The sequence below is a fragment of the Lutra lutra genome, chromosome 3 (assembly GCF_902655055.1).
Source record: "Lutra lutra chromosome 3, mLutLut1.2, whole genome shotgun sequence".
Classification (NCBI taxonomy): Eukaryota; Metazoa; Chordata; class Mammalia; order Carnivora; family Mustelidae; genus Lutra; species Lutra lutra.
Window position 1 is genome coordinate 115,755,627 of NC_062280.1, and position 8,959 is coordinate 115,764,585.

The window sequence follows — 8,959 nt, forward strand, 5'->3', positions numbered from 1 at the left end:
ACTCAAGAAATGGGAGCTGCTCACACAGCAATTATCATTATTCTCACTTTACTTCCTCACTAGCCACCTGACTAAAATTTGTCCAGAACATTCCAGAAGATAGTAGCACATCATGCTGCTTCTCAAATGGCTTAGAAGACTTAATAAAGATGACCTTAAAGGTTAAAATTTGAATACATATACACTAGAAATAAAAGCAAAAAACAAAAAACCTTGCAGAACACATAACCAAATCCATCCCTTAAGGAACAGGAATATTTCTTTGCCTTACCTTGCTGAATTCCACATTACTTCACAACTTATTTCAACATTCCACTATTTCTATCCCGGAGCAAGATCTATTGCATAAACTAAAACTCATCAGATGAAAATCTGCAGTTGGTCTCTAGACAATAAAACACCAGCAAACTAACTAACTGCAAAATACCCACATTACTCACATGCCAGTACACCTATAGGAAGTTTTTAAATATAAATCATATTCAGCAACTCAAATTAGTTTAAATATGAACTCAAATCATTTTAAAAACACTGAATCCAAGGGTGCCTGGGTGGCTCAGTTGGTTAAGTGTCCCAACTCTTGGGTCCAGCTGAAGTCCTGATCTCAGGATCATGAGATCAAGCCCCATGTGCAGATGTACACTCAGCATGGAGTCTGCTTCAGATTCTTTCTCCCTCTCCCTCTGCACCCCACTTCGTGAGTGCACACGCACTCTCTAAAATAAAACCTTTAAAAGCAAAACAAAACATTGAATCCAAAAGACATCAATTTTAACAGGTGGAAAGAATATTGCCTTTGGAATCTGGCAGTTCTGAGCTCTACCTCTTACTAACTGCTATGACTATGAGCACAAAAGCAAACCTCCCAAGCCTCACTTTCTGACCTATATGACAGGACATTACTAGTTATCTCATGAGGTTAGTGTGACAATTAACTGAGATAATATGCCCAAAGAGCCCCATATGAGGCGCTCCAAAAGAGAGAACAGCTATAATTACATTACTATCTTGTTCTAAGAAGTGCAATTCAAGGCTGTCTACAACTGATTCACTCACAATACCCTTGTTCCTCTAGCTAGCCCTCTCTGTACTTTAACTGTAAAAGTGACTACCTTATCAAAGGAAGGAAAACTCTGTTCTTCAAAAATGATAATGCAGGGACACCTGGGTGGCTCAGTTGGTTAAGCAGCTGCCTTCGGCTGAGGTCATGAACCTAGCGTCCTGGGATCGAGTCCCGCATCGGGCTCCTTGCTTGGCAGGGAGCCTGCTTATCCCTCTGCCTCTGCCTGTCATTCTGTCTGCCTGTGCTCGCTCGCTCTCCCTCTCTCTCTCTGACAAATAAATAAATAAAATCTTTAAAAAAAAATGATAATGCAGGGGCACCTGGCTGGCTTCATCAGTAGAACATGCCACTCTTGATCTCAGGGTTGTGAGTTTGTGCCCCACACTGAGTGTAGAGATTACTTAAAAATAAAACCTTTAGGGGTGCCTGGATAACTTGGTTTTGGCTAAGGTCATGATCTCATGGGGTGTGAGACTGAGCCCCGCCTTAAGCTCTGCACTTTGCACAAAATCTGCCTGAAGATAATCTTCCTCTGCCTTCGTCACTGTGTGTGTGTGTGCATGTGTGCATGCACACATACACACACATGCATGCACTCTCGCAATGTATAAATGTTTAAATAAAATCTTAAAAAAAAAAAAAGAACAGTATTGTAAAGGCAACAAGAATTCCCAAGTGCCTCTAAAATACAGGGGACAAGAACTGGATGATCCATCATCATTTAGTTCATATATAGCACTGACCATTGCCAGGTAGCAACCACTTCTCAATAACAAGCCTAATATAGCACTCATCAAAGGGAAGACACACTGGACAGGCAAGAAAGCTCAACTTTCTATCCTCACCATCAAATTCAGAAGCAAACATACAACCAATGAAACACAACTAATCCACATTTTGTAACATGTTTATTTTACTCTCTGCAGTTTTTCATAGTTACAGACACTAATAATTTTTAATTTCTTTAGACATCTGGAAAGAAAAAAAAGGCAGAGTTAAGGAGAAAGCACCCAAATATTTATGTAGAGTGGCAAGCTGGGAAGCACAGCAAAGTTTCTAGAGGCAATCAGAAAAGAACACTCTATCTTCCAGAGAAGTAATATGACTATCACACAGAGTGTTATCTGTTCTTCATTCTATAGAATGATGTACAAGTTTCATAAATTCAGTCCTTGAGATTATTAGGAATTTTACCTACAGAAGATGCCAACACAATTAAAAATATGCTAGTGAAGAACCTCTGTCAGGTTCTGAGTTCTTTTCTGCAGCTTCCTTTAGTAAGCATTTACTGAACACTAAGTTGTCTGCCAGGACCATCCTGAAGCATTTTGAATTCCTGCCCTCAGAGATCAGTATGTTGCGGAGGGGCAGGGGAGTCAAGAATAGAAATCACTAATGCGAAAAATAAACCCCAGGCATTCTCATTGCCACCTATAGGCTGGCCCTTAAGACAGCCCAGTTGCACAATCACATATATTTTGGTCATTGATCTGTTCGACAAATAATGACGGCCACAATAGGCAGCTGACAGTCCTCGCCAGGGCCCTAATTCCCCTTGTGACTTCAGACAACTCATTTCCTGCACTGGCAATAGCTTCCTCAAAGACCAAGAGACCCAGGAACTTTCCTCCCTTTCCTTATAAACACTCCAGCCTCTGTCAGTGACTCCACCCTGACCTAGTCAGAAGAGGTTTAAAAAAAAAAAAAGATTCTCGGGGGCCAGGAGTCAAAGGCGTTGGGAATTAACCACGTTCCTCTAGATTTCTTGACAGTATGGCCATCACACCGCATACCCTCCACCCGCCCTGAAAAACAGGAACTTACTATTCCTTCATTTTTACGAAGCCTATTCTATGTAAATTACTTTACATTTGAGATAAAAACAAAAAACTCTCTGCCCACACAAAATAAAAACCCTGCGTTCCGGAGTTCCCGATCTGGCTGAGTGAAAGGATCAAACGTGAAAAAAGATAATGCGCAACCAAAAGTCCTAAGACTAACCATCAACCACTACAAAGCCAGGAATAAGTGAAAGGAAGTGGGGGCCAGTCGCACCCGCGAGTCCTCAGCTTCAATGCCGCTCTGCATTCCTAAGAAGAGTGCAATCTCGGTGCGGGCAAGGCAGAAACTAGGCTCTGGGAGACCCGTGCCGGCGGAAAGGTGGCGGACCCGCAAGGAGCACTTGCGGGAAGGGGGACAGCAGCAGGCGAGCTCGGGCAGGACTGGGCAGCTCAAGGGGAGGCTCTGGAGAGGCGGACACCAGAGAGGGGAGAAGGGGCGTGGGCCGGGGATCTCCTCAGAGGGGAGCCGAGTGGGTGGCTCTGGAGGAGGCTCCACAGGGGCCTGGAAGAGGAGGGACGCTCACCGGGAGGAGGGGGTGCTCCTGGAGGGGTGCGGGGCTGGGCGGCTCTAGAGGGGAGGGTACCACGGCACCACGGGCCAAGGACAGTGCCTCCCGAGCGGCTTGGAGCTGCGCAGCTCTAGCCTGGCCAAAGCCGAAGGGGTCCGCTCCGAGGGGGGCGGGATGGACGGCTCTAAGGAAGGTTCTGGAGGAGTCGACACGGGGGGAAAGGAGGGCACGCGGAGAGGCACGGCTCCAGAAGGGGCTTTGGTGGGGCCAACACCAGGAAGGGAAGAAAGGAGGTGGGTCCGGGGCGGGGGGCGGAGGGGACGCCGCTAGAGGAGGCTGGGATCTACGCCGGGGTGGGACGGGCCGCGGGGTGTAAGGGGGGGGTCCTCTCGGAGGGGTGCGGGGCTGCGCGGCTGTACGAGAAGTTCTGCAGGGACCTACACCCGGGAAGGGGAGGACGCGCGGAGAGGGACGACTTTCTCACCAAGGCTCTAAGGGACCCGACGCCGAAGACGTGCGGTACCGCGGGTCGAGAAGGGATCGTCTCCGAGTGGTGCCGGGCTGGGCGACTCTAGGGAAAGGCTCCAGAGGAACCAACTCTGGGCGGTGGGGAACAGAAGGGGCCCTGGAGTCGCCTGGACCGGATGAACACATTTACCTGCGAACTCTCCAGCCGCCGCGGAGCACCGAAGCAGGGCGCGGGACCGCAAGGACGCCACTGGGGTTCCTGGGCTCCGACTGCCTCACGCCTACGTCCGGGCCGCTGTCCAACGTCACACCTCTCCCGCGCGCATGCGTCCGGCCGCGCGGGGCATGCCTGGAATAGTCGCGGAGGCAGTGGCGGAGCCTGGGTCGTCGTAGGAGGGAGGAGAGGGTCCTGAGGCATCCTCAACTCTGCTTAAGTGGAGGTTTAATTTTCATCTGAAAAAGTTGTTTGCACCCTAGTCTTTGTCCAAATGCCATCCTCCAATAAAAGGAGCCAGGGCTGCTTAGAGAAATGAGTGGCTCTAGAACTATGGCAGGGAAAGCACAACCTGAGCCTGGAGCTTGATTTATCGCCAGAAGTAAGAAATGCTCAAAAAATAAAATCATGGAGGCATGTCAAAGGACACAGGAATAAACCTGAAAAAGCTCCCCATGGCCAAATCTGGAACAACTTGAGAACCAAAATAAATTATGTAGTATTAAGTTATAACAGAGTATAAAACAAATATAACAGAGTCCATTCTTTTGAAAGTAAATGGTTAAATTAATGAAGAGAAAAGTTTTTTTTTAATAGAAGAATTCTAATAAATCATACCTAATCCAGAGGGAGTATAAACCTCCACCCACACACCCCTGAATCTGCATAATTGCTTCCTCTCAAAGAGAGAAGAGAAAATAACTTTACAGTGGAGCAACCTGACAAACACTACTCAACCATGTGATAAAGATTGACATCAGCCATGGTAAGTCATGTTGATAATATTTACCTTTGACATGATGTGATGAAAAGGTCACTTTTCCTTTGGCCTTCCTCCAAAAAAAACTACAGTCCCAATCTAACCATGACAAAAACATCAGACAACTCCTAATTCATGCATGTTCAATAAACTACCTCACCAGTACTCCTCAAAAACTTTAAAGGTCATGAAAAACAAGGAAAGACTGAGAAACTGTCAGATGCAACGGGGGATCCAGGGTGGAATCCTGGAAAAAACTGGTAAATTCCAAATGCTTGATTTTGAATAATAACAATTACTTGTAATTTTTAGTTTTGATAATTGCACTGTTATTATGTAAGATGTGAACATTATCTGAAACTGAGTGAAGAGTATACTAACTTTTCTGCGAATTTAAAATTATTCCAGGAGCATCTAGGTGGCTCAGTCAGTTAAACATCTGCCTTCCACTCAAGTCCTGATCCAGGGTCCTGGGATGGAGCCCTGCACTGGGCTCCCTATTCATCAAGAAGTCTGCTTCTTTCTCTCCTGCTCCCTGTCTCAAATAAATAAATAAATACATATCTTTTAAAAAATAAAATTATTCCAAAATAAAATAAAAAGTTTAATTTTAAATAAAGAAGATAATAGTGGGAAATAGAGAAATGTTAGTGACCTTTACTGCTAAACTTTGAAGATGGCTTTAAGCCCCTTTGGTGCCTCTGGGCTCAAGGTAGGGAACCTTCCTGGGAAGTTGCCTGAGGGAGCTTCCCACCACCCTACTCCTCAAAGGTGAATTTTGTAAACATTTATTGAGCTGTACACTTAAGATTTGTTTTTCTGTGATAAATAGCAAACATTTAATTGAGTAAAAAAGATCAAATTGATTTTATTTAACGATTCATGAATCGGGCAGCATCACATCTAGCAAATAGAAAGGAGCTCCAATGAGCTGTAGAAAAGGAAAGGTTTTTAAAGGTGGAAGAAGGATAGGAAAAGAAAATTGTCAGCAAAGAATGCATTGTTTCAATCAAGGTTACCTTCCTCAAAGAGATCAAAATGGGTCTATCAAGAGGATTATCTCATTTATGCTTACCAGACAATTCCATTTTATTCCTGGGAGGTTGAAACTACAATTAGATTAGGTATTAAATCTTTTTTTGCTAGTGTGGAATTGAGCACAAGTGACTCCATTTTGGGACTGCTTTCTCATTTTTAACATCTACCTGTAAACTTTCTCTCTCTCTCTCTTTAAACACATGCGTGCATGTGCGCACGCGCGCGCACACACACACACACACACACACACACACACACCCCTTTGGGAAGGCTTACAGTTAATGGTCTTTAAAACTCCAAACTCTGATGACAAGAGCTCCTGTCTTAACCCAGCTCCTCTCTGAGGAGAAATTCAGGATGGGGAATACTGTGATGCCTTCCAATCTAATCTTTTGCAAAATAGCATGACTTAGTCAACAACAGAGTTTGGAATCATCTAGAACTTTTCCTGGTTCCCACTTGATGAGGATGAGCTTGAGCAAACTGGGTGACATCACTGAAGTTCCTGACCCTCTCTCAGTAAAGCAATAAGGCTAACCCTATCTTATGTGTTAGTTTTAGGTATCTTGCAAGGTTTGGATTTGGAGTGTTCAAAATACACACATTGTCTTTAAGTGATGGGTCTATGGATGACTTATTTCTTCTTCATTCTTTGCTGTATTTTCCAGATTTTCCTCAATTAATTACTTAACACCTAATTTAAAATCATTTAGATAGGGGCACCTGGATGGCTCAGTGGGTTAAGCCCCTGCCTCCCACTCATGATCTCAGGGTCCTGGGATTGAGCCCCGCATTGGGCTCTTTGCTCACAGGGAGCCTGCTTCCCCTCCTCTCTCTGCCTCCCTCTCTGCCTACTTGTGATCTCTCTCTCTCTCTCTCTCTCTCTCTCTGTAAAATAAATAAATAAATAAATTTTTCTTAAAAAATACATAAAATCATTTAGACAACAGGAAAAAAGTAATACATATGTGTAAATATATATATGTACATATATATGTGTGTGTATATATATATATATAATGTTTTTTAGTAGGTGTCACGCCCAGCATGGAGTCCAACACAAGGCTTGAACTCACAACCTTGAGATCAAGACCTGAGCTGAGATCAAGAGTTGGCCACTTAACTAGTTGAGCCACCCAGGTGCCCCAGAAAAAAGTAATATTTGAATCTAGTTTGGTTTATGTAGGTGTTCCAGGACCTGGAGCAGGAAATATCTCCTAGTAAGTTTTCTGGTTTAGCAATATTGGCTTTCTTTTCTTTTTTTTTAATTCTCCAATCTCTTTAACATGAATTCAGGTCAAAATAGTTCTCTTAGGCTATTAATACACTATTTCACCATATGTGGCAAAGCTCATAAGAACTCACCAGCACCATACCTTGTGCATAGTTAAAAACACAATTCAATAAATATCAGTTGAGGGGCACCTGGGTGGCTCAGTGGGTTAAGCTGCTGCCTTCAGCTCGGGTCATGATCCCAACGTCCTGGGATCCAGCCCCCAGCTCTCTGCTCAGCAGGGAGCCTGCTTCCCCCTCCCCACCCTCTGCCTGCCTCTCTGCCTACTATGTGATCTCTGTCAATTAAATAAATAAAATCTTTATAAATAAATAAATAAATAAATAAATACATAAATATCAATTGAAAAATCATAGTGTGCCAGTCCTGGTGATATGAAGAACAGCAACACTTAGATCCTAATCATCCTGGACTCCTCGGATTCCATAAATGGAGGTAAATGAAATTCTTCTCTGGAGTGTTCTGACATGCTCACAAATCACCAGTGGATCAGAGAAAGGTTGCAGGACACTCTCACAAGGAGTAGTCACCAGTAAATTTGCTTTCTGTCCAAGTTTGCTGACAATAAAAGTACAGGAAGAAGGAGACCAACTGCAGCTAAGGACACCTAATTTCCAGCCCTATATCTGCCAATACTGAGTATGTAGCCTCTGGTCTAGAACTGAAATGGGGTTTCAAAGAGCTACACTGGCACTCTGCATTCATCAGTCCCCTGCTCAATGGCTCCATAGAATTTGTGGTCCTTAACTCAATCAAATAAAATTTTATGCTGATTAGCCCTGCTCCCTTTTTTGCCCCAATTATAAGTACTGAAACTGGAAAAAGAACGTGTAAGGTTTTTGTGGTTGAAAAAGAAAATCTAAATAAGACATCGGGTCCCTGGCTGGCTCAATCAGTAGAGCATGTGACTTGTGATCTCATGGCTGTGAGTTCAAGCCCCATATTGAGTGTAGAAACTACTAAAATAAATAAATAGGGGTGCCTGGGTGGTTAAGCTTCTGCCTCCAGCTCAGGCTGGTGGGTTAAGCTTCTGCATCCAGCTCATGCTGTGATCCCAGAGTCAGCAGGGAGTCTGCTTCTCCCTCTCACTTCTCTCTTTTCCCCCACTTCTGCCCCTCCCCACTCCCCTCTGCTCATGCTCTCACTCTCTCAAAGAAATAAATAAATCCTTTAAAAATCATTTAAAACCAGGGGCGCCTGGGTGGCTCAGCGGGTTAAAGCCTCTGCCTTCGGCTCAGGTCAGGATCCCAGGGTCCTGGGATCGAGCCCCACATCAGGCTCTCTGCTCAGCAGGGAGCCTGCTTCCTCTCTCTCTCTCTCTCTCTCTGCCTGCCTCTCTGCCTACTTGTAATCTCTGTCAAATAAATAAATAAAATCTTTAAAAAAAAATCATTTAAAACTGTATGGTGACTAACATAACATAATAAAAATAAAAATCATTTAAAATAAATAAACAAACTTTAAAAAAATTAATAGGATATGAAATACTATGTCATGCCTCTCCATGCCATACCCTACGATCTGGAATGAGAATCCTAAGCCAAAACCAAGTCTAGTCCAAGACTAGGAAGCTCTTCTACTCTGCTTGCTGCACCTTAGCTCTTCCTAGAAGGAAATTCTGAAACTTTATTGGGTACAAAATAATGAATTTTTGCATATTTAAATTTGACTTTATTTTTCCCTCAACACCTACTGAAAAGTGTTAACTTTCTTCAGATAGTTGAGCCCATTTCTTTTGAGGAGAACAGTTGTGTTTTCGCCCACTATAAACA

The 8,959-nt window shown here is 43.8% G+C and overlaps 1 protein-coding gene across 6 annotated transcripts in view; it reads right to left on the reverse strand.

Moving 5' to 3' along the window:
- Positions 1–4,202, reverse strand: part of PLEKHB2 (pleckstrin homology domain containing B2) — a 53,970-nt gene extending 49,768 nt beyond the window's left edge. Inside the window, exon 1 of one of the 6 annotated variants that reach the window (XM_047722798.1) lies at positions 4,072–4,202. The gene's annotated coding sequence lies outside the window, so the exon portion shown is untranslated. Of the gene's footprint in view, positions 1–3,897; positions 4,028–4,071 lie in introns of those variants that run through there. The other 5 variants (XM_047722794.1, XM_047722797.1, XM_047722799.1 and 2 more) reach the window with 5 other exon arrangements.
- Positions 4,203–8,959: the final 4,757 nt, after the last annotated feature.